This window comes from Doryrhamphus excisus, chromosome 4, assembly GCF_030265055.1.
Source record: "Doryrhamphus excisus isolate RoL2022-K1 chromosome 4, RoL_Dexc_1.0, whole genome shotgun sequence".
In the NCBI taxonomy this organism is placed as follows: Eukaryota; Metazoa; Chordata; class Actinopteri; order Syngnathiformes; family Syngnathidae; genus Doryrhamphus; species Doryrhamphus excisus.
In genome coordinates, this window is record NC_080469.1 from 11728683 (window position 1) to 11754331 (window position 25649).

Genomic DNA, 25649 nt, shown 5'->3' on the forward strand with positions numbered 1-25649 from the left:
ACTATTTTGATGAGATAACATGTTTAAAATAATATGGCACCTATTTAAATAACTTACATTGTATTGTATGAGTCTTATTTTACACAAGCTGTTTAGCACCAGGGGCTGCATTGATGGTAAGTATTATGATATTATGATGATGATGATCATTATTAGTATTATTATTATTACTGATCAACTTCAGTATAACGATGGTACTAAAAAACAATGCTTAAAAATTCACATTTAGTTGTAATCAATGTTTTTGAAGAAATCTATAAAATATGTCTCTTGCGGAAATAAATGTAAAAATTATATTGTTACAAGTACACTCAGACGGTAGGCAGGGTTTGTGTACTAAGCCAAAAAAGGCACTAGTGGCAGCCTGGCAGGTACCTGTATTTGTTGTAACAATTTTCACTAAAAGAAATGTTAAAAATAATTGGAGTCTAATTAAAAAATAAATTTATAATACAATTCAACTAACTTTTTTGCCTTCATTTTTTTCCATCATGGCCTCACTGGATGTATCTGTAAGAAAGCCAATATTGACCACTTGTAACTGTAATACAGGTATGAACAAAAGTTAACCATTCTATAACTCTATGGTAGGTTTAATGACAAATGAAGAGGCGTAATAATAATCGCGTCACAGATGCACTCGCACATCTGATTTTTGAACATTAAGTAGGTAGCAGTCTACATCTTTCCTCTGTGCCATTCTCGTCAAACAGCACAAACAGATGGGAAGCCACCAGTCACAATATCCAAATCAAAGTATTTTGTTCACAAATGGCTGCTCAATAACCTGAGAATAATCTGAGAGTCCTATTGGGCACAGGTTATTGGCATGGGTATAAAAAATAAAAATCAGGAGGTAGAACAGGTATGAAAATATAAAATCACACCACTAAACATTGCCTAATACAACCAATACTTCCACACATGGTGATGCTGGCGATCATCTTTGTTCTTCTCTAAACACCTTCTTGAGAATGATCTCTTCAGGAAAAGGGTTACAAAAAAGGCAAGCAACCATACTCTAATGATGTTGACTTTACACACAATGGCAACATGTAATACATACTTAATAAACATCAAGGTGATGGAGAGTTCACCTCATTTCTCTAACTTCTCTGTGTACTTCACATGACAATCAGCTGTAAATCTAATTGATACAGTAAAATGAAGTGATGATCAAAACCCTCTGTTACTCAAACATGGCATGACAATGCAAATCTAAAGAAAAGAAAGAAGCAGGATACCATCCACCCCCGCTTCTGCCTTCTGATCATTAAATTATAACTAGGCTCAGAATAAAGAATTCATGAGCACAAATCGACAGAGCCGGAGTAGCAGACAGTAAAGGGAGAGAGTAAAAAGGGTGAGTAATGGGAGGAATGTGAGATGCAAAAAAATGTTGAGACAACTGCAAGATTGACATAGGGGATAAGGAGAGGGGAGAATAAGAGAGAGCATGCTTCTGTTAAGTGCATAAGTGGCAATATGCACCCATTGAGGTGGAACTGGACGTGCTGAGAGAATACTGTGCCAGGTCAAACCACGTCAGAATCACTTGGGTGACTATTCGCTCAAGCAGAACACAGCTGAGGGAGAGTGGGTGCAAAAAACCTGAGTCAGCATCAATTTACCACTTCCAAAAAAAAAAAAAAACTTTCGGTGCCACAATGATATGGCACAATGTGTCAATATGGTCATGTCTTACAGTTGTGTATACAGCAGGGGTTGACAATGCGGCTGCGGAGCCGGTTCTTCAGGCTCCTTGTTGCCGCTCCCTTATGAGCTTCGGGTAAAGACCGAAAATGAGTTTTCTCCATAGGGCGGATGGGGCAAGGTGAGAAGCACTGTCACCCGGGAGAAACTCAGAGTTTAACCGCTGCACTTCTGTTAGTTGAATTGGTGGAACAGGTAAAAAAAAAAAGGAAACATTCAAATTAAAAAAAAAAGTTTATAATCTGTGTAATGTTTTGTGGCTCCATACTATTTTTCTTTACTGGAAGAGGAGGCAAATAACTCTTTTATTGGAAAAGGTTGCAAACCCATAGTATATGGTGAGCTACATACTGTACATATATGTTGCACTGATGCTTCTTCACATGTTCTACTTTATAATGCACGGAATGTGCAGATTAAGCTATGTTGGAAAAATGCTGACCACTGTTTATGATGGTATGATGCATGTTATGATGCATGCATGGAACATTCAGGTCATATTCAGCATTGTAGTCTTGCATGGTTGTTGCCCTTAAAATTCTGCCGAGAAGCCATTTGTTGAAAATAAAATAAACATCTCAAACAACATTTGCTATTAGAGTCAAAGGCTCCAATGTCAAATTAAGTTTCATCAATCCTAGTTGACAACACTTGAAAATAGTACTTGACAACTTTTCTAAAGTTGTGCTTAAGGTTTTGTAAAGATTGCATTTTGGGTTAGAATGTGTCACATGACAGTGTTGGTTACAACACTTGCCATTATAAAAAGACAGAGTATCCTTCTATTGCAAAGTCAGCTTGTATTACTGAAAGACCACAATTGTGATATGAGTGCTTGAATGGATCATAACAAAAAATGGAGAATATGCAATGTGCCTGTAAGAGTCACACTGTACATGGTTGACAGTCTGTCCTTTCAAAGATACTTGTAAAATGCACCTTCAGTACAATTCAGCTTGAAAACTCCAAAGTATCATGTATCATCAATAACTTCTGTAGCATTTGCAAACATGAATACATTTGTGCAAATAAATCAGCAACATCTTGGTTTTAATTGAGTAATTTATTATTTAACAGAAGGAATTACATTTGTGGTGTCAAACAGTGAAATTATTGTGAGTCATTACACTAGACGGGTGGTGTTCAAGAGAACATTGATGCTGTTGACATTTGCTGGCATTTTGAACGATGTTGGAATGACAGAGGTCACTTTTGGCCAATAATACCATGCCTGGACTAACTTCACACCTAAAGGGGGAATCACATCAGGACGTACATGCTCCTACGTGCTAGTTATGAGCAAAACTGGGAGAATTGCAAAACTGCACTGATTTTCAAACCTGCAGACAGCATGCAAAGTCCGTAGAAAGACATCTGGGATGCAAATTATCTTCTGCATGCACTCTGGAAAACCTTGCAAGGGCAAAGCACAGGAGTAGTGCGTGACCGTGTGTCACAGGTTTAAATATACATTATATTCATTGTGTACAATCGAAGTAAGTGGGCTGAACTAGCCTTGTATGGTGCCCACACACGTGGACACATCCAAAAATTGTGGAGCCCGTGCGAACGGTAAGACATAGGTCAGAATACAACTCCCACTTAAAGGGGACCTATTGTGCTCATTTTCATCTCTTTGTATTGAGTTGTGGACTCCTATAGAGCAGCTACACATGATAAAACGGACAGAAAGCTTTCTAGATCTTCAAAAATCTGTACCTATTCCAGCTGTTTTTCCATGGATTTCCAAAACGGTCTGTTTTAATTTATTCCACCCATGGCCCGCCTCCAGTCACACCCACTCCACTGTGATTGGTCAGACTCAGCCTGTCCAGCTACAGGTTATATATTATAATAATAACGGGTTGTACAAAGCACACCCGCTTAAGGAAGTCTGGCTCACTGTGATGTCACAGGAGCCGGTGTTAACTCTCAGAAACAGAGCGTTCAAAGCCATCCTAAAAAATTTTCAAGGCTCACTTCCAAACTTTGGCATGTTTAACACGAGAATACAACATTCTCACAACATTTATAGGTCAGGGAAGTGGAGAAAGCATAATAGGTCCCCTTCAGAGAATGCCATTATAGGCTAGTGTAAGCACACTGATCCGAGCCCAAGTACAGTCCACTTCTCCTGCTTTATATGCAAGCAACATCAGTCATAGAATGACAGAAATGAGATTGCTCCTCAAAAGGTTATTAATGATAGACACAATTCATAATATAAATCAAATACAAAGACTCAAAATGATCCAAAAGTCAAACCCATAGCACTAGCTTCCCAGTGACAACAACATTCCTGTGCATAATAAATCTGTGTCATTTAATTAACGCGATCACTCCTCTGTAGTTTGTAGATGACAGCAACTACCCAGCATTAAATAATCAGAATGGCTCAAAGTAATGCATTGTTCATAAAACATCACTTCAATTTAGCAATGAGACAAAACCTACGTAAATCTGTTGTAAAATGTTTGAAAATAATTAGGGGAAAAAATGTCACAGTCTTTCAACTTCAGTACAATAGATTTATGTGATAGTTATTACGTGTCAAAAGCACCAGAGGGGCTTGAACTATATAACCTGTCACTTGGGATGCTAGAGAGAGTGAGAGATGCTGGCACAGGTGAGTGTTCACGGGAAGTTAGGTTCCACAGATCGGAGGCTAGATAGCCAGCAGACGGCTTGTTCATTTGCACTTTCGCACTCTACGGTTCGAAGTGTGACACGAGGCGTTTTTTCAACTGCTGATGTCAGTTTTTTTTTTTTTTTGGTTTTCTTTCTTTTAATCAGCACCACCAGTTTTGTAAGTAGTGCAGGTGTGGCTGTGGGTAATAGTAATGCTGATCATGTGTGAACTTAAGTACAATGTGGGGAGAACATGAGCAGGCCAAGAAGAGATGGTGAAAGTTTGGATTTCCAATGGATTTGTTAACTTTTGCTGGAATTTAAAGTCAATAGCAATTTGGAGATTTATTTATTTGTCAAACTTGCTCAATGTTGATTTATACGTGACTGAGGTCAACACATTTAAAAGGAAACCATTTTTTTTTCTTCTTCCTTTCTAAATTCCATTGGCAGTATGTCTCTTAGATGCAGTCATTTGAATACATAGAGAGAAATTCCTTCATCTGTTCTCTCCAAGTGGCTGATCAAGAGGTGACATTTTCAGATATCATGTCATGATCTGATAGCACTTTCTTGTAAGTGTTGGTCATGAGATTTGATTCCCGACAAAGCACTGTAAGGACGGAAACACTCAATTTTCACATTTTCTTCATGTTCTTCAGCTGCCAGAGACTTCCACTTTTGTCTCACTAGGAACCACAGTATTTATAATGTGATGATGGATACACTTGATATGCATAAATCAAATACACAGTACACATACCGGTTTAAATAAGTAAAAGGACACAAGCGCAAGAAGGTATTTGTACTTTTTCTAGGTTGTAGATTTTTCCAATTGACAATCCACATTTAAAACATGAAGAGACATCATTATGACACTAATACAACATTATTTTCAATATTCAATACCCATCCCTGAAACTATCTTTATATTGTGTTTTGAAAAAGAATCAAAGCAGACTAACATGAGCTCTCAAAAACTCACAAAAATATTCATACGTTGGGCTCTGCCTAATGTTTTCTCTGTATTGATGGGTGTATTAGCCTCAATAATTTTCAGGACAATTCTCCTTCTCACTCCACCATACTGTTAGGTTTCCCCTCCCAAGTACAACACAAACTGGTGAAATAAAGGTTGCTAAGGCGGAAACTAACCTAAACTGCATTTAAATCAAAACAGGGTCTTGGGATCTAAAATGTGGCAGGGGAATATTAATTATTATATAAATTATTAATTAAATATTTAATATTAATTCTGACCAGTCCAGGGTGTACCCTGCCTCTCGCCCAAAGACAGCTGGGATAGGCTCCAGCACCCCTGCGACCCTCGTGAGGAAAAGGCGGTAGAAAATGAATGAATGAATGAATGAATGAATATTAATTCTTCCTGCCACCCACCCACCCCACAAGTCTATAAAAGAGTGGAAATCGGTGGACCAAGGGAAGGCCAAAACACAAACTCCCACACAGCACAGTTTATTCTCACTAAATACCAAGCAAAACCAAGCAAAGCAAAGCAAAGTGAGCCTGGAAAACTCAACATACTCTGTCAAGTTCTTCAAATGCCTCTAGTATTGTGTGTTTGACCATTGGAACAATTGAAAAACTACACCAAAATGTCATTATATCACATATTGAGAGTGGATTATTGCCAAGTGTTGATGCATGTCCTTTTCAATATTTTTTTCCCACATCATGAATCATGAATCATCTTTTTTTTTTATCATAGTGACCTTTTTGTGAAAGCCATGAAGAAATGTTAACCAGAGCTCATTTAAGTCAGTTGTGTTCTTCTGAGCTTAGACAATGTGTTTATGAGTTGCATTCACACCCAACCTGAGAAAAGGTTGCGTGCTAATTCAAAAATAACAGGTGACAGTGCATTGAGAGGCTGCAACTCATTCTTCCTGACATGGTGGGGTAAAACATAGTCTAGGTGGAGTGTCAGTGTTACCCCTACGGATGACCAAACTTTGTAACTTTTTTATCTGACAACTTGAGGTATAGTCCAACTTCCATTTTGTGGAACTATGTATGATGGAGATGAAAAGGACAGGCTTATGTCACAATGTACATTTCTTTATTTTTAATCTCAGACAAAAGTAGAACTATCTCTTCCAGTCTTTTTGGCAACACTCGTGAAAACTCCAATTCCAACACCCGTCTTTGGCTTGGTGTGTGGATGTAGTAACCCCCATTTGTTTTGGCACAATAAGGGATTTGCAAACAGCAAGTAGCTCTCTATTGTGCTTTTTTCCAATTTTCTGACCTGTAAATGTAGAATGTTGTATTTTTGTTTCAGATAATGAGGTTTGCGCATTTGGAAGTGAGTCCTGAAAGAAGTCTGGGATGGCTGAAAACACTCGGTTTCAAAAGGCGTGGTAAAACTGCCCCTTTGTGATGTCACAGAGGAGCAGACTTCCTTATATGGGCGTAGCTGTAAGCCAGATAAGCTCTCTGCCCTCCCTCAAGCGCTGCTCCTCTGCTTACGTGGCTAGCAATGGCTCAAAAGGGAACGCCGCATTTGTTTACAATTCCTAAAGACGCCACCATGCAAAATAAATACATTTTAATCTGTCGACGGCATTTCACACTTGACTGTTTTGTGAAAATGGGCTACTATGCAGCTGGATTAGCCGACAAACTTGCTGAAGCCCAACGCCTTTCCAATATTACTTAGTAACGCAGTAAGTAACAGGTCCTAACTGTGTTTATTTTGTGTAAGCATGAAACAAAAGCGCTTGTGTGTGTAGCATTATAGCATAGAAGAAGCAGGGTTGCTAATAGCCTTTCCCACCACAATTAGTGGTTAGTGGTTAATTAGTTTATACAGCTTTTGGCATAGCACAACGATATTTAATCTTCACAATCAGACATAGAGCTCCACTCCCACTCACCTGACCGGCAAATACTTCATCTTTGTTGATGTATTTAATTACCGAATAAATGCATGAAAGAAACACTAAAGGGAATGAAGCTTTTTATATTTGTTTTTCTTCTTTGCCGATTCGATCACAATCTCACACTATATTTATTTCTTTTTTTCATAATGTCACTGAACATTTTTTTGTATTTTATATCCACACAAAAACATTACAATCCGTTAAAATTTTAATGACAGTTGGATGTGAGGAGACAGGGGCAAGTTCGGTAAGTTTCCCTCTGTTATAGACTTATAGACGGCCCACTCGCTTCATACACACACAACACACTACTGTGGGAGACAGCCTGGCTAAACACAACTCAACAAACATTGTCACAGCAAACAAGTCTATTCCCAATTTTAATGTGATCATACAAATTACAGACACATATTTCACGGACTATACTGTTCAAGTAAAACATCCAAACTAGCTTGTGCCAGGAAATGAAACATGTAGCCAAGACATTTTTCCTTGAAGTCACCAACTGATGCTGTGAAAGGACTGGGAAGTTTAGCCGTCTCCTCAAGCTCCCCAAACAGCATTCCTTGATATGATTATTTGTGCCGTTTTCTTCACAGTAAATGTGCTTTGCTGGAGGATATGAGAGCGAAACCATGACAAGCTTGTAAAATCCATGAAGTGTTCTGGATTCTTCACCCTTATGGTATGAGTCTATTTTTCTATCAGCTTTCAGAGGTAGTATACCCAGCCGTGTTGTCCTAATCATGGCCCCCCACACAGTGCCTCGCAGACCTGCAAAACCTGTTGACAATGAACGGAAGCTACGGCACAGGTGAGGCCCCAAATTTAGTCTTGAAAAAAATCCCAAAATGGTGATCTGTTTGAATAAAATACAGAACACTTAATGTCATTGGTAATTTATGATACACTTTTTGTCTTGGAGGTTTAACTGATAGTTGGGCTGTGTATCGTCCAGCCAGCGGTGATACACCCTCCTGTCCTCAGTGTTGCCTCCCAGTGTGCCCCTGCAGTGCACGAGTTCATGGGAATGACCAATGGGAAGAAATGCTTAGCTCATTCCCACAGCCACGAGACAGCTGTAATGCTTTCACTATTTCCCCATATTAGTTTCAAACAGACACAAATACACATACAACACACACACATGCATACATTCTGAGCATGTTTCGCCAAAAAGATTTAGATGATGTGTTTTCACATAAATAAAGTAATATTGCTCAGTACAGTTGTGATGGACTTGAATCCCAATTTTACCTCTTAGCCCTTCCCCTTCGTCTTACTCCTTCCCTTACCCTTTAATACCTACGGCACTACTTGATCATCATTACATCATCAACCTTTACATTACATCAAGGCAATAGATGAGATATAATTAAATTGTTCAAAATACATGTTTCCTTACATTAAAAGAAATGTGTATACATTTCTACACGTTTTCAATGTTCTAGAGCAGGGGTCTCAAACACGCGGCCCACGGGCTAAATGTGGCCCGCAGGACACTAGTTTGAGGCCCCCGCCTTGATATGAAAGTTTAATGTTAGTGCGGCCCGTGCAAGTTTGATATGGATGCTGTATGGTACCATGTACCCAGAAAAAATTATTACGTTTGATTAATGTTCATGTTAAAGGTTAAATAACTGTTAATACTGTTAATTTTAATCTGAAAAAAATAATTTGTCTACCCACCAACTATATATGGTTTCTTAAGTTTTTATTATTTGCCATTTTATTATTATTATTATATTATAGATATATTTATCATCTTATTTTGTGCAGAAAAATAAGATATTTGACAACAGTGGAATGTTTTATCAGAGCTTTTCTTGCAGAAAATCGGAACCATGCAAAGTTTATTCATTTTTCCGTTTTTTGTTGTTTTTTGGAAAACCTGATGCGGCCCAGCCTCACCCAGACCCTAGCTCCAGTGGCCGACAGGTAAATTGAGTTTGAGAGCCCTGTTCTAGAGCCTATCTTTGTGCACCTTGTTTAAATAAAAGACACACATTTTAGAAATTATAACATTTATTACAACTGTAATATATAACAACTTGCAAGCAACACTGTAACAACATTTATGAAAATAGAATGTATCAAATATGCATATGGAATAGAAATAACCATATCCCAAACTTCATCGACAAATGTAAAAACCTTATAAAGCATCATTTCGAGGTTTTGATCTGTTTTGATCTCACTTTCCTCCTGTCATTGATGTTCTCTCTCAGATTGTTTCTGAGAAAGTCCAGAATTCCATTTTGTTATATTTGACTTTTCCATAGTGAGATTGTAGCTTTTGAATGGTCCTGGTGCTGCGTGGTGACTTCAGTTGGCTCTGTATCTGCTGCAGGAATGACACACATGCATGATTGATGGGCAACAAATATGAACTCATGGTAAATACGATAATAATAGTAATATACTATGAGTGTGCTGAACACAAATATAGATGGACAAGTTTTGATTCCAAAAGCTGAATAAAGTTTGATAGTGTGGTGTGCTGTCCATATATGGTCATGTTGTTTACATCTTTTATTTAGCTCACTTCCTGACCATCCTACCGTTTGATGAATACAATAAATAAATAAATCTCACCATGCACACAGCAAACAGACTTCACTACGATGTGCTGCATTACATGAAAGTAAAATTTGAAAACGTCGGCTGTATTTGCCATTGAGCTTGGGAGAACCAGAGCTTAGAGCGGTGATAGTCACCCACCGTGGCAGAAAAGCGGTCGCGTTAGTCGGACACAAACACGGCACTCTCTCTGCCAGTTTAGTAATGTAGATTCCCCTCGCGAGTGAGCAATTTCAAAATACTATTAATACAAATATCAATTAACACGCTAATGTGTTCGCTATCTCCATTTATCCATAATTACAAGGGCCAATGGTAGAATTGGGTCTAAGCCTTACTGAGTCAATGGTGCTTCTGCTATTGTGTCCTCCTAACATGAATCACTGGATCCTTTACAGCAAACTGCACCCACTAGTTTTCATTCAAACACCACCCGAGTCCACCTGTTGCACTGACAATCCAAACAACATAACTATCCTAATACCCTTATTGTTTTTTTTTCATTTGAGTACACCCTCCACTCTCAGTGACCCTACCCGCAGTTCTTCTCAATCTTCACTTCCTCTTGTCCAATTCACAGCACCTCCTCTTTCGCTTTCTTGTGTGTTGAACAGAATTTGGGCACCCACTGTAGCTGAGAAGGTTGAGGGGGATGAAAAATGGAACAGAAGGCAAAGCAATGGGTGGAAAAAGGTAGGTAGGATGGTGCATACGGAGGAGTGGGAAGACAAGAAGAGTTATGCGTGCACAGTCCTCCGAGGAGGGCAGAAAGAGCCAAGAATGTTCGTCTAAGGAAGTGGGTTTCATATTGGAACCATTTGACTTACAGCGCTACTTGCGTCATCGCATGAAATGCACATTTGCACATATGAATGCACCATGAAAAAAAATTTCACTAGGGAGTTTCCTTGACCAACTATGACAAAAAATTAATATTTGCGGTTTGTTATTGTGGAATGTAGACGTAATCTCCGTATATTCTTTGCTCCTGTTACGTACTGGCCGTGGGTGGAATCGAACTCGGGTCTCCTAGCTGTGTGGCCTGTGCGCTAACCACTCTCTACTGTGCAGCCCCCCTCTATATTTATAGATAATAATATGCATTGGCTATCTTATGGTCAATGTCAGTTTATGCATTGCATCATAAGATCCCCCAAAGGATTAAGCTAAGCATTCATTTTAATTTCTACAACAACAAAAAAAAAGATAAAATATAGCCACAGGGTTTTGAAGCAGCTTCTGTTAACACAAGACAAAAACAGCATGTGAGAGAGATTTATTGTACGACATCTGCCTGGTTGAACATGGAGGCGTTAATGTCTCACTAATCACATTAACACGCAACACACACCCGATCATGGACATGGAACAACATGGATTCTTCCTATGCCTCGGCGATCCATCTGCTTTTTGCTCCGACAGAATTGCATTGTAGCGTCAGCAGTTAAGAACAAAGATTCCTTGATGGGATCAGGGAGAGCTATTGAGCAGTATTGGTCTCACAGTCAGCTCAAAAGACGCATCATCTGTTTAGTGCTAGAGGAAATTGTGAATGAAGAGACAATACTAGGAGATATGATACAAAAAAAGAATCCCAACAGTCAAGGCTTGACTTTAAGTAAGATCAATCTAAAGGCTCATTGAGCTGAGGAGCTTAGAGTAAGAAGGCTTCTCAGAACTGTGGTTGTCATAGCCAAGGGAGAAAAGACTTAATGTATTCAAGAATTATGCATTTTGAGGCAAAGGCAGAAAAACAGGGTTGAGGAGGTGTCTCCATTCAGTCATAACTCTTGAATAATTAAGTGTGGATGTGCTTGATTAAATAAAAATGCCGCTTTGAGAAGATGACAAATTAAAAGAACCTTAAATCATATGCTTGGCTTTAAACAGTGATGACACAGCGTAAACCTCCAAGAAAATGCAAAAGAGACAGAATCTCAATAGCATTAGTGTCAAAAAGGGGGAAGCTTAGCTGTCACCTGTGTCACTTCTATACAATGCTTTCCTTGTGTTTAACTGGTCTCACACATTCTTTGCTGACATCTGTGCCATCTCAGAGGCAGGTCCTGTCTCTTCTGCCTGCCCACTTGCTAATGGTATGTGGCAGAACAAAAGCCTCAGCGCTCATGCCAAGGCTCATGCTGAAGGAAGTTCTTGGGCTTGCCACTTGAGTTGTGGTGGAGGTAATATTACCGCGCTGCCAGTGTGTCAGGCAATGGACGAAGGGAATACAATTGTCATGTTTGCTTTGTTTGCCGTGCAGTCTCTTCTCTATATGCTCACTGCTGTGGTGTCTGGCCTGTCTGTCCTGTTCTTTCTTGGGTTTCTTATTTCACTTTCTGTCTCTGGATCCTCACCTCCCCCTCATATTCTCATATTCTTTACTTGACATCTCGTTTGAGTTGTTTTCTCTCGCACGCTCACCTTCTCTCTCTGCTTGTGTGTCTTTGATGCCATCACGGATGGATGAATGACTGAAGCCATAAGGCTGATCCACCCACACTCGTTCGCTGAGCTGTCCTGTGCCGCGCTGTTGATTCTGAAAGAGAAGGCAGGCTGAGCGTGACTCAGATGCTAAGGTGGGTGGTACGGGCACAGGTGGGTGGTTAAAAAAAGCCAACTGTAGCATCTCCAACACACTCACTTTCACTCAGGAGATACTCTGATGAGAAGCAAAAACGTGGCAAATTGGAGATGCAAACCACTTTCAAATGTGATTTACAGTTCAAAGATTGTCACTGTTGTATCTCTGGGTTGTTTGGAGGAAAACCAAAGCTTGATTTGATGTGCTAAAATAAAACTATTACTTATATGTTAGCTCCCGCAGCCTCTGAGTCAAAATAGCACGAGCAAATCAGCATTATCATAATCAGTCAATCCATGCAGTGCTTCTTATTTTCATATTTGCAACATCAAATGTTTTTGGAATGTTTACTGTAGAAATGATTGCCTAATTTTATTAGATGTTTGAAATGAGGCTGAACTTCAGAAGCTTTAAATCAAATTGGGTTTATGACTAAATATAGTTAATACAATGCTTGTTATTAGACTTTAACAGATTACATCCTTTGGTTTTGGAGCGAGTGAAGATGGTGAAAATGTGCCTCCAAATGTCCTATACGTTTAGATTTTCACATCTGCCACGTGTAATTCTCCCTGGCGGGCTAAAGTGACTAACTAACATTCCATGCTCTGAGGGGAACTGCAACTGGCTTATCTTTGAATGTGATTATCTTTATATAATTTGGCTGTCTGTACAGCAGAGAGTGAGTCACTAACTGAGGGCTATGGAGCATCTCTTCTCTGAACCACACATAACACAAAGCCATTGGATGGACACTTTTATATTGGACTGACAGTTTTCTCTTCAGTGAATCTCCAGTCAAAAGATAACGCTTTAGCTGATTTAGCTTTAAATTGACAATGGGAAAATCCATGTGGAAAAATATGATTCGGTACATTTTGTGTATGCAGTGTTTTGCTGCTGTCTCTATCAACAACAACATTTTTGCAATTTATCCAACTATTACAACTCCGTAGTAACTTCCTAGGGGTATATTATGAAGTATAGCGTAGTACCATTGCCTCAGATTCGGCAGTTTTGAGCCGCATCCCAGAAATTTCACACTCAGCTGCGAACCGCCACAGTAAACTGATGAGGCCATCACAACTACATCTGTAAATAGTAGATATTCTATGTTTGCTTCAAAGCCACACACTTCCGGCATATTCAGGAGTCCGACAAACCAATCAATAAAACATATATGATAATACAATGATTTCTTGAAATTAAGTGATTTGGGTAACCATGTCTTTTTATCTTGTTGGCGCAAATTGTTACAAACAGGGGGAACTGCTTGTGAGTACACATTTATCATTAGAAGATGCTTGGACATTTTGAGTTACATCTTTATTCGCAGCTTGGAAGTCTGCTTCAGATCACCCAATTAGGATTGGGTCATATTTTCTATATACCGGTAAACTGGCATAGAGTTGTCCAATGATAAGAAAATTAGTTATATCGGTATATATGATGAACGCTAACAAGCAGAGTTTTGTTGCACTTTGACACATAAATGAAATGCTATAATCGTGAAGAGAAGAAACATGTGTGCGGACGTATTTACTCAGCGAACCGTTCTCACTAAATACTAAATACAAAGTAATACTAAACCACCTCCCACCGAACTAAACAGGTTGAAATGGCGATAAACACCGGCGATGGTTGGCAGCACCTTGGAGAGTGAATGGAAGCTAGCGAGGTTAGGTTAGTTTAGCATGATAGTGTGGTTGCACCAGTGTCTCGTGCTCAATGAATACATGTATCTTCACTGCTTTACTGTAAGGGGAGTCTCACAATGTGGGATGATAGCATGCAGATTCTGAGTGAAGATGGGAAGAACGTTTATTCTCGTACCCGAAGTCGTCGTGCAGACATTCTCAACAGACAGAGAACATACTAGCGGCCTTCAAAAGTTTGTTGAAGATTGTGTGCAGGAGCTGACATCCCATTAGAAAAGTTAGCCAGTTTATTAGCAATAAATAAATGTACTTTACATTTTGAGACAGGTGTATTTCATTTATATGGGTTAAGGTTTGTAGCTTTTTATACAACAACTCTGCTGAATTAAAATTTTGATATCATTTTATTTCGTCATATCGTGATACACCACAAAAATATTGTGATGTATGTAAGGTTTATGTCGCCCAACTCTACTTCAATTGCGTTTTAACCCCAATGATACATTTGACGATGTGCCTTCTGAAGCAACACAGAAAATGGGCAAAGTTCATCTAACCACTGTTATCTTCACTTTAACAGTAGAAAGCTATTTTGGGGTCTACTTCCAGCATTCTTTCAAATCAATAACCATCAATTAGCAGGATGTTATTGTGTTGACTCCAAGGAATTGTAGGTGTCCCTAAGGCCCATACTGAATTGGGGAAAAGGCATTGAAGTCTGGTGTTCTTTCTGCCTGGAATCTGTTTTAAAAATTGCCTGAAATTGAGTGGGCTGATGGAATTTATAATGGAGGCAGATAAATGTTGCCAACTTTTTACCACAACAATTGTTGAAGTTCGTTGACTTGTTCTTAAAGTAAAGTCACTACACTGTAATGATGGAATGTGTTCATTTGTATTTTAACACAGGCTAATAACATTAACAACAATTCTCAGGAAAATGTGGAGGTGGTATTTCAAACAGATAGAGCAAAGACAATTGTCCTATAAAATGTTATTGTAGTAACGGTGGTAACATTACACACAGTATTGCAGTGTATAAGCTGCTTTTAATGCCAATATGGATCATCTTTACATTGCACCAGGTCTGACGAAGACATCACCAGGGCTGTCTATCTGACACCCACGACCATCTGCTGGGAGACTGTGGTGAAGCCTTTATGGCTGTGCATTTGAGTGGTAATTAAGCCTGAAATGTGCTTAATAATGATTGTCCTGACTAATACGCCACATCAGGAGCTCAGAGCACCGTGACAACCTAGAGCAGCTGTTATAGGCAAGCAGATAGGAAAGAAAAACCCAATTTTTCTTCCTCATTAGTCTTCAATAGTGGGGAACGGCTCACATAAATGCATCACTAAGAACCAGGTAAGATTAGGTCATGAGATGGTTTCTCATAAAAGCCTGAGATGTGTCAATTGAGATATTCTGGGACTTTCACCAATGGATTTCACTAAAATTGCTGAAAGCAATGAAACAGAAGCAAAACATTACCTACAGCTTACATCTGTACATTATTTGAAGTCTGAAATGTACATGGATTGATCAGTAGTTGTAATATTTATTATTACTATCCTGCTATGTGTGTACGTGATCGGTAAGACATTATTTCATTATTTTTTAATGATCTGTGTGACGTTGGTGATTCATGCAAATATGCAACGATGGAAATAATCTGTCAGCCGTTTTCACTGTATTTTTATCCAAATACACAGCATTCAGTACTTGAAGCAAAGTTTTCCCAGTGACTTTATCTCACGAAAAGAAAAAAAAAACACCGGCAGAGACGAGCCGTATACAGTTCTATTGTGAAACACGCAATGTACAAAACAAGTTTAACATTACACCCTCATCCCTATCAACAACATTGACTGAGTGTACAACTGATGATTTGGATAGCATGTGCACATATACAGATTGATTTCCTATACATTAGCGCACTGAGCTTGGTTAACATCTACCACTGATAAAAAAATAATAATAATAATTTGAATGGGTTCACGACAAATTAGTACAACTAATGATAACAAAGATGTTAAGATGAATTAGCCAACAAAATAAGATCATGTAATGTTCAGTCATGTTCAACTGGATCTTGCCTGTGCTGGCTGCGAAGAAATCCCTTGGGAAAGATTTCCCTGTGTTATTAATGGCTGCAAAATAAGTTGTAGGTATTAGTCTGTAATGGCGGGTTCTGTTCACCCTGACAGATGCCCCAGGAGAGCATAAGGCATTAAGAGGCACTTGTCAACTCTTGGTTACAGACCAAAGACGGGCATCATCCCGGTCGGCAGGGGACATAATTTGGGATCAGAGGGCGTGCTACGCTGTCCAATGTCCCCACTCAGGATTTAGTAAGCCTGAATTCCCTGCACCTGTCAGACACTACAGGGAGCCAGTTTTACAATGTCACGCTCTTTATACGCCCCTCGCCAAAGGTGTGTACAGTAATCTTTGCGTCTTCTGTTTGAAATCTATAATAAGTCATTCAACATGACATGAAACACTGTGTTCTAGCTTGCATGTTGTGTTACAGATCAAGACATTGGGTGTTTGTGGTTTTGGGAAAGGGTAATTGCCTGACAAGTGAGTCATGCGGAAATGAGCATCTGAAATGTTTTAAAAAGTAACTCATACGCACAACAACCAAAGCCTAGTAGTAGAGCATTACTTATTCCCTCTCAACTGCCGCTGCTATTCATTTTCCATTCATTTCAGCTTACAGTGTGTGGGTGCCACTACCTCACCCAGCTGCATGTGTAACCCGCTCAGCAGTACCTAAATGTTACTCTGGGGACACGGCTTCCTAAGAGCAATTCCATGCATCACACAGACTGTATTTAAATACCAAATTTTTGCCCATTCGTTTCTCCCTCATCTGTAACAGAGGAGTGCATAGCAATGTGTTTAGTGCAAGCCAGAGGGATTTGAGCAGGCACACAGATGGGACCTTGGAAAAGGTATGGATAAGGTACAAATGAGAACAGGAACTCCCCTGGGAGGCCCTTCCTTTTTCTAGCACCTACATTTGTGGTGTGGTTATCGTCTTATTCTGTATGAATCATGAAGGCACACATCGTATACAACTATGAATGTAAACGACTTTGAAATGATTTGATGTCAATTTGATGTCATTTTTTTTCCAATGAAAGTGAACAATTCAGGGCACCATATTGGAAGTTTCAATAAAAATGCATACCATACCAAATAATTAAAATACTACTACATTACTACAAATAATGCTACATTAACCGCTCAAGAAAAACTACAATATGGCAGAACAGCAACTGAACTATTTTTTTCTCCAGAGAAGCTGACAAATCTGGATATAAGATGGACACGCTGACCTTCCCCTGGCACGCCGCCTACATTCTCAAACCCACTCAACATGACGGGTATCTGTGCATTCCCACTGAAACTGTGGCAGGCATAATTGCGCCTCCTGTCTAAGTGTGATAAAGATACTCTTAAGGACCTTTTCTCTGTGCATCTGTGACACGCGACTCAACAAGAGAGCTCGTCCTCATCTAAGGATCAAGCCCCAAAGGTCCCTTGCTGGAGTTGTAAATGTAATGAGACATTGTTAACTCAATTCTTTTGAGAAAAATGAGGCCTTTTCACAGGGATTGCACAGTATTTCAAGCCTTTAATTATTTACTCTGACATCTGGTGTCGGTGAGACAATGTCTTGAATCTAATCATTTTTCAGATACCCAATATATAGGTATACACTCTTGATCAAAATCTTAAAACCAGTTAAAAAAAATAAAAAAAAATGACATTTTGCACTCTGTATCTTAATTATGTTCTAAGCAAAATAATTAAAGCATTGTTTGAATACAACATATTGCAAACAATCAGGGGAACATGCAGGATGGTTCTAAAGAGAGAGTCATTCTTCTGGAGGAAGTGCTTTGTCAGGCGGGCAGCGTTGTCCTGTTGAAAAACCCAGTCATTACCACACAGACAAGGGACTTCAGTCATGAGGGATGCCCCCTGCAATATCTCCATATAGCCAGCTGAAGCTCCATTGGTCCAAAGAAGGAAAAAGGACCCCAAATCATGATGGTGCCACTGTGTGGAAAACATCTCAGATGGGATCTCATTGCCAATAATGTTTAAAGTCATCAGGACAGTCAAAGTTACATATTTTTCACCAGAGAAAAAAACTTTCTTCCACCTTTCAATGTCCCATGTTTAGCGCGCTCATGCAAATTCCAAAGGGGCATTGTGTGGCATTGACGCTAAAGCCCTCACAAAAAAAAAACAAAAACGGCAACAGCATTCCATTTACACGTCTTGTATGTTAACCAAGCTACAGCGGTATTATTATAAAAAGTATTTTCATCTCGCGGACCAACACGACGCATCGCTAATCGCTGGTGTCGTTTTCTCATTTTCTTGTGTTGTAATGCACAGAAAAGGGAAAGAAATATGTGCTCATGTTTCAGATGGGCAAAATTCCAAAAAAGCGCAGTTCCCCTTTAAGAGACAGCAGTGCAAAATGTTTTGTATTTCATACAAAATATTTCAGGAGTGTATTACATATAGTTGCATGATATACACTTTGGTGGTTTGTAATATATTTGTAATAGGGTCAAGGGTCATTGTTCAGATGTTTGACATGAACACAATCTTCTCATTGCGCACAACACTGAATTGAATAGAATTGTGTTAAATATGTCATACTGCCCTCTGAAGAGATTGGACACCTCTGTTCCAAAAAAAACACGTGGCACATGTTGGAGATGCTGCGGTCACGGTGAACTGTGTCACCATAAGCCCAGGAAACAAATGAGGTGAGCCTATTTTGCCAAGTGGCGGGTACATAGACGCATGAACACAGTGGCCCTCAGCTCAGAAGGAATCAACACAAAATGGATGGTTGGCAGGAAGTCATACTTTTGTCCCTTTTGTCCCACTCATATTAACCAACACCTTCCAAGTTATCCTCCCACTATGCCACATGGATGAGGTTAAGTTAAGTTACTAGTTTGATATAATTCTTGTAGTTAATATTTTCATTACTTCCTCCCACATTCCAAAAACATGCTAGGTTAATTGGCCACTCCAAATTGTCCATAGGTATGAATGCGAGTGTGTATGGTTGTTTGTCTATATGTGCCCTGTGATTGGCTGGCGACCAGTCCAGGGTGTACCCCGCCTCTCGCCCGAAGACAGCTGGGATAGGCTCCAGCACCCCCGCGACCCTCGTGAGGAAAAAGCGGTAGAAAATGAATGAATGAATATTTTCATTACTGTCTTTCATGTTTGCTGACTTACACTAAACCACAACTTAATTCATAGTCTCGGAATGGAACTGGTTCATAGCCTGTGGACCATGTAATGGCAATCACCTATGCAACCAACAGGACTGTCCATCTTCAGGCCTAAATAACTAAATTGATGCCATCCAAAAGCCCGCACTTCACCGCTGACACTATGAGGTAGATTTGGACCTGCAGGGATATAAATACCTACCAAATCATGAAATGTGGACCACAGGGATGGAGGAGAGGCCAATCAGGTGAATAATGGCCATAGTTTTTACACAAGAGTCTGCAGCACTGGTTGCCATCAGTAGTAATGTCCACCTTGAACAACTCTAAGTGTGCTGTTTGATCAATGCTGCCTGATGGGAAGTGAAAATCAAGCCCATAAACAGGCCCTTGGATGCTAAAAGGGTATCAAGACCTGAGGGACCCACCATTGCAGTGTATAGTGAGAGGTATATTGATGGCTGAATTCCGAGAAGTAGAGGTGTTGACCCTATAGCACTTTCCCCTTATGGCAAGATGAATCTGCTTAATACCTGTGTTTGTCAAGTTTTGTGCACTAAATTAAGCACACATGATGTCCTTTGCAAATGTAATTAAGATTACAAATCTGTCAAGCATTAACACTTCACTGAGAGACAGATATGACCTTTTTGTTTGTCTTTTAAATTATGCTTCCATGGTTGAAAAGTTCATCTCTACAAATGGAACTGAGAGTGTAGAAGACTCTTGAAGCCGAGAAACAGGAACAGAAGAAAGACAGCGAGATTGAAAATGAAAAAAAAAGAAAGAAGTGGCAGTGAAGTTTCTCTTCTCAGCTATGAAGGCGGCATGTTTGTGTGTCACTGTTTTCCCTTTTCATGGCAAAGGGAGAAGAGCCAAGGTCGAGCGTGTCAGCGTGAGTCAAGCCTGAAAGTGTGAAGACTCCAATTAGACATAGCCTGGGGTCTGACTCCAAAAGACAAGGATAACATAGACCCCTCTGTGAAAATGTGCCAAACAACGCGTAGTGCAAACACACACACACACACACGAACACACCATGTCTTCACATCCCTGTTTTACATGAAATGCATCTTGATGCCACAGCTGTTTGCACCCCATCCATCATCTTGAGCAGGCAACAGGCAGAATTATTAACAAGCAAATTCTGTCATGCCCTATTAACACAATAAGGAACCTGCTAAGGCAAGTAAACTATCTATTAATCTATGGCTGATGTATCTAATTATCAGGTGGGAGGGGGGCTGATATTGATAGTTCCACTGTCTATTTGTACTTAAACAGGCTGTTGGTAAAAAAAAAAAAAAACAATCAATATTTTATTTATTAAAAATGTAACCTCCCCCCCTCACTTGCATGCACTTACAACATGCGAGTGAGTAAGTGAGAAAGGACACTGTAGGTGAGCAGAACGTACAGTGGGACCCTTGTGGGGCTAATAAAGGCATATCTTATCTTAAGTATGGCCTTCGTACGATAACGTTGCAATCGCACAAAGATTGTACGTAGCAAGCACGCTATAAGCATGATGATATGTACCCATCACATTAAAGCTTTATGAGGAGTGGAAGGGAAATATCAGGAATGATATATGGACATGAATGGCACTCAAGTTTTTTTGCCCCCTGGTCTGCGGTTGCCTTCGTCAGGGGCACATGTGACCCAAAACCAGATTTTTTCCCCCTGCTGTCATCCACCTCTTGAGACCTCCAGTCTACTGACCCACTTTATTAAAGATTGATCCTTTTCCAGTTCTCAATGTGATCTCTGCACCACTTTTCACTACCCAACAAATTTGAACTGAAAACTTTGTTTACTGAGGTTATAACCAATCAGTTATCCATATTACACAACCTAAATTAATACAGAAATCTCTTTAAAACGGTTAACTGTGTTGAATAAAGACAGTATTTCATAAAAACACTGTATCAAGTGTGTCCGGGAAGCAAACAACATTGTTATTTTCGTGAAGCATCTTCTGCCACACCATGTAGACAGTTGGAACCACACTGTAAATAAGAAAATGTCAGTTTTGCTCAGCTTGCACAAACCCGAGCCATAATACTCCAAACCCAGATTATACAGTACTTCTCATTTCAGTTTTACTGGGCTTGACTTTGCTGGGAGATCCGATCTTCATTTCAAACCATCACTTTTACAGATATGTTGTGATGATATTTTTGGATGTTGTTTCACACTGATACAGCAGCTACTGTAATTGTCATTATCAGTCACTCGTGCCATAACGGTTGTCGCCACCAGGTATTAAGTACAGTACTTTGTAATTACTCAATTAATTTTTTTCAAGTATTTAAACAACATTCTTGCAACCTTTGCAATCCACCAATTTTTGGAAGAAAACAAACCTTTAGAGCGGCGAAAGAAACCTCAAGAGGATGAAGCATCTTCTGTAGTCCCTAACTATGCTCCCCTGTCCAAGCAGCATGAGTTAGACTGAGTGGCCATGCTCCAGCCCGTTGAATAATGAATTAGAGGCTGATATCCTGTGACGGAGACTGGGAGAGAGCACTTCCTCCCTGGGCCAGAGTGGGGCTTGAATACCCGTGAATAATGCATGGCCAAAAGTGGGTCTGTCGAAATGACTCAATACGGAGAGTCAAGTGCAAGATTATCTTTCTACAGTTATGAAAATATTACGGTCTTTATAGCACAATACAAAAGGTAAGATGGTAACACTATTAACTAATTTACAGTCAACATGCCAGCATGCCGCTGTTGTGGAATGTTCCATTCAGTTTTTTGAGTTGAGTAGGAAAGATACCTGGGTCATTTTATTTCTTATTTCCAAGTCAAGTTAATAATATGGGTTCCCAGATGACAGTTTGTGAGCTCTAAGGTGGAGACCAAAAAGGCGTGGCTGAATGTATCATCTGTGCAGCGTGGCATACATATAACAAACCTTATACTTTATAACCTTATATTACTAATGACACCTGTCTGTTCAAACAAAAAGACATTTTCTCTGACAGTTTTATGACATATTTACGTCTATTTATTCAGTTGTCAATTTACACTTCCAGCTTCCCACAAGACCAAGACTGTCCTTCCCAGGGCCAAGCCAGCCTCCAAGAAAGCTAGAAACCGCAGGCTAACCGCTAATCCATGTGTTTGATACATTAGACGACCCACTGCCTGGCTCTGCTCTGCTGGGATGTGTTGTCCCTTCTTCTGCCAAGTCTTGCTCCGTCTTTTGACAGTCTCCCCACTTCATCTCGTCTTTTGCTCTCACTGTGGTCCAGAGGATTATGCTGGAGTTCACCAGATTTGTCTAACTGTGTTTAATTAGGACTGGGTCAAGCCAGAATCACAGAGATTGACTGACTGGAATTTGACAAAACTGCTCAGTAATCTCACCAGATTTAAAACTGATTGGTAATAAAAGGACACTAAGGGATCGAATTGCGTAAATGAGCTGCTTTGGAGCAAGGACAAAAGACTGTCATGAAAACTTTGCTTATCAATGGAAGTATAGGAGCCTTAGTGTGAACTGAATGTGCATTTCATTGATGTTTAAGACGACTAAGGGTAGGGGAACCTTTCCTTTAGCATGATGCATGTGTTTCTACTAAAATAAATTCTCCACTGAAAAGCATTAAAGCAAGTAGACTCTTGCTCCTGCCAGTTGTAAAGTACTCAGGGCTTAGAGGAGGCGATAAGAGGAAGCGTAACTTCCTCTGATTTATATCAACAAGTCCACTGGGAGTTTAACACAGACACTAATCCATGTTTCTTGGATAAAGTGTTGTCACATTACAGTCTGGTAATTCAGTACAAGCCGTCGTATGTTCTGAACTTTGTGCTTTTTGAGTCAATATCTGATCCATGTTTTTACTTTAGCTATACGGTAGACCCTTTAGTTGAAATTCCACGGTTCATCGGTTGTTCTTTCTGCTTTAACTACGTGCTGTGAGGCATTCAGGCACATTTGTAATTGTGAGTGTAATGCTCTAATTGTTTTTCATTTTAATTATCATACTCCCATGACAATTGGCATATCTCTGGGGGTTTCACACTTTGGGAACCTAGGCTGTAATATTAACAGTCAAATATTTTAACAGGGAGTTGTTTTGTGTATTTAAATTGGTAGGCATCTGTGGACTTTCAAATGCAGTGAAGAAAGACAATGAAATTACGTGGTCGACTATATCTTCTCAACTGATTCAAGACACAGTACAGTTCTGCTTATGGAGTGTCTGCTGTTTTCCTAATTTATCTAACCATAATGCGGTCACTGCAGCACACAACTATTTGCCCAAGAGGGGCTTCATAAACCTGCCAGTGTCTTCTTGTGGTCCCAGCTTTTGGTGGGGGACAAACACAGTTGACCGACCATTACTCAGTTCCTCTTGATCACAATGACCCACAGCATTATCTTACTAAGTACTCCATGCCATTACTTGACTCACAGTTCAATAGAGATTCAACATGGTCGACATATTTAGCTAGCGGAGTGAGCATTGTTATAACCATATTGTCCATATATAATTGTGCACAATTATAACCACACTGTGCAGGATGCATAAACCTCTCCACAATGCAGCCCAACTCCTGACCAGCAACATAGCCAAGAAGGCAGAGCATGGGCATACTCCTCGGTCGCCTGGCAACACCTTACCTTCCTGGGGTGTCCAAAGTGTTGTGGAGGGGCCGTCTGGTCAACGCGACTCATGGTATGGCTTGGCATATTTATTTGTATCGACATGTGTAACAGTTACAAGAAGGAATATCACATACGTAGTTACATTAGCACAATTCAACATGTAAGAATATAAGTCAAGAGAAGCAGAGCTTATATTTAATCCTACTCCTTCCCCATGTTTGTTATTGACAATTGACACAGTAACCTTTACTAGCTGACGCTTAAAATATTTCACTTTCCGACATTTGTTATTTAAATTTTTTTCCACTGCTCACTGGGAAAACTTTATTGAGCGCTTGACATACATACATTATTTTTATGAGGCACCCTTCAACTTCTGTGCAACTTGGAGCAATACCCCTTTGCCCAGGAGAAGGCTTAGGAGGTTACATCATATCAACCAAAGATGGAAGAAATGAATACAATTTTATTATTCATCACAAGGTTGGCAGTGCGAAATAGTGAACACAATATATCCATTTGCATCATTCTAACATCTTCTGTCACTCCAGCATTAAGTATTGAGCTCTCTATCCGTCCTGGTCAACACCTTTTGAATCTCTGCATCCTCAAGACAAAGCTTTTCTTTTTACTCTGGCTCGATGGAGAGGGCTTGTTTGTGTGGGTGTAAATACATCTGATCATTCCAGATCTTGTATTCAGGCTGCACACCGCTCAGAGATCCTTGTATAATTATCAGTGTAGTTACAAACACCAAAAATAACAGTGTTTCAAAAAGTATGAGAGCAGATGTCAGGGATTATGCATACTGTATTTCTACAAATTACTAAATCACATACGCTGTGTATAACATTGGTAAACTTGACCCAGGTGAAATCAGAGTACAATGTAGAGAACAGATGGCAGACTTCACATTAGATTAATCGATTAAAATTGATTAATCAATCAATTAATCAATCGATTAATCTATTTTAAAATGTAATATATTTTTGGGGTATTTAGTTGTTTTTTTTATCTCAATATATTTTTCATTTCCTTCGTCATCCATTAGAGCCGACCTATTATCTTTGTATTTTAGGCAAAACAAGATATTTACACACATCAGCTTGGACTTTGGAAAACAATAATGGCCATTTGGGCCTCTTTTCTGGTATGTTGCAGACCAAACCACTAACTGTTTGTGATTGGCTCATATTGATTTGGTCCATCTAGAACCTAACCAATTACTCGATTAATCAAAACAGCAAGCTTCAGATTAATCGACTAAGAAAACAATTGTTACTTGCAGCCCTACTTTATGGACTTTAAAGCTGACATCTCGTTATTAAAAATGCTAAATATAATAACTTTACATCATGAATCATACATTTAAAAGTTTGATATATTTTGAATAATTTGTATATCAGAAGTAATTGGACATTTACATAGTCACTTTTGTAGACTGGTATGACAAAGTAGAATTGTGTTGTCCTGTGCTGTACAGAGCCAAATTTAAATTAAAGAGAAGGACAATAGTTGCATGCATGCACAAAACATTGAGGCTGGTTGCCTGGTCACAGCAGAACAAAGCCGCTGCCTGCATCCTGGTCCCACAGAGATGCTGACTCAGCCAAATCCCTCAATTGCAGCCTGCAACTAGCCTCCAGGAACACAGTCTGACCCACATAACTCCATGAGAGGCAT

General features: G+C 39.5%; 1 long non-coding RNA gene across 1 annotated transcript; it reads left to right on the forward strand.

Moving 5' to 3' along the window:
* The first annotated feature begins 6934 nt into the window (after positions 1 to 6934).
* LOC131127534 (uncharacterized) lies at positions 6935 to 8058 on the forward strand. Its single transcript, XR_009129509.1, has 3 exons — positions 6935 to 7028; positions 7844 to 7929; positions 8007 to 8058. It is a non-coding gene; the product is annotated as an uncharacterized LOC131127534 (long non-coding RNA).
* Positions 8059 to 25649: the final 17591 nt, after the last annotated feature.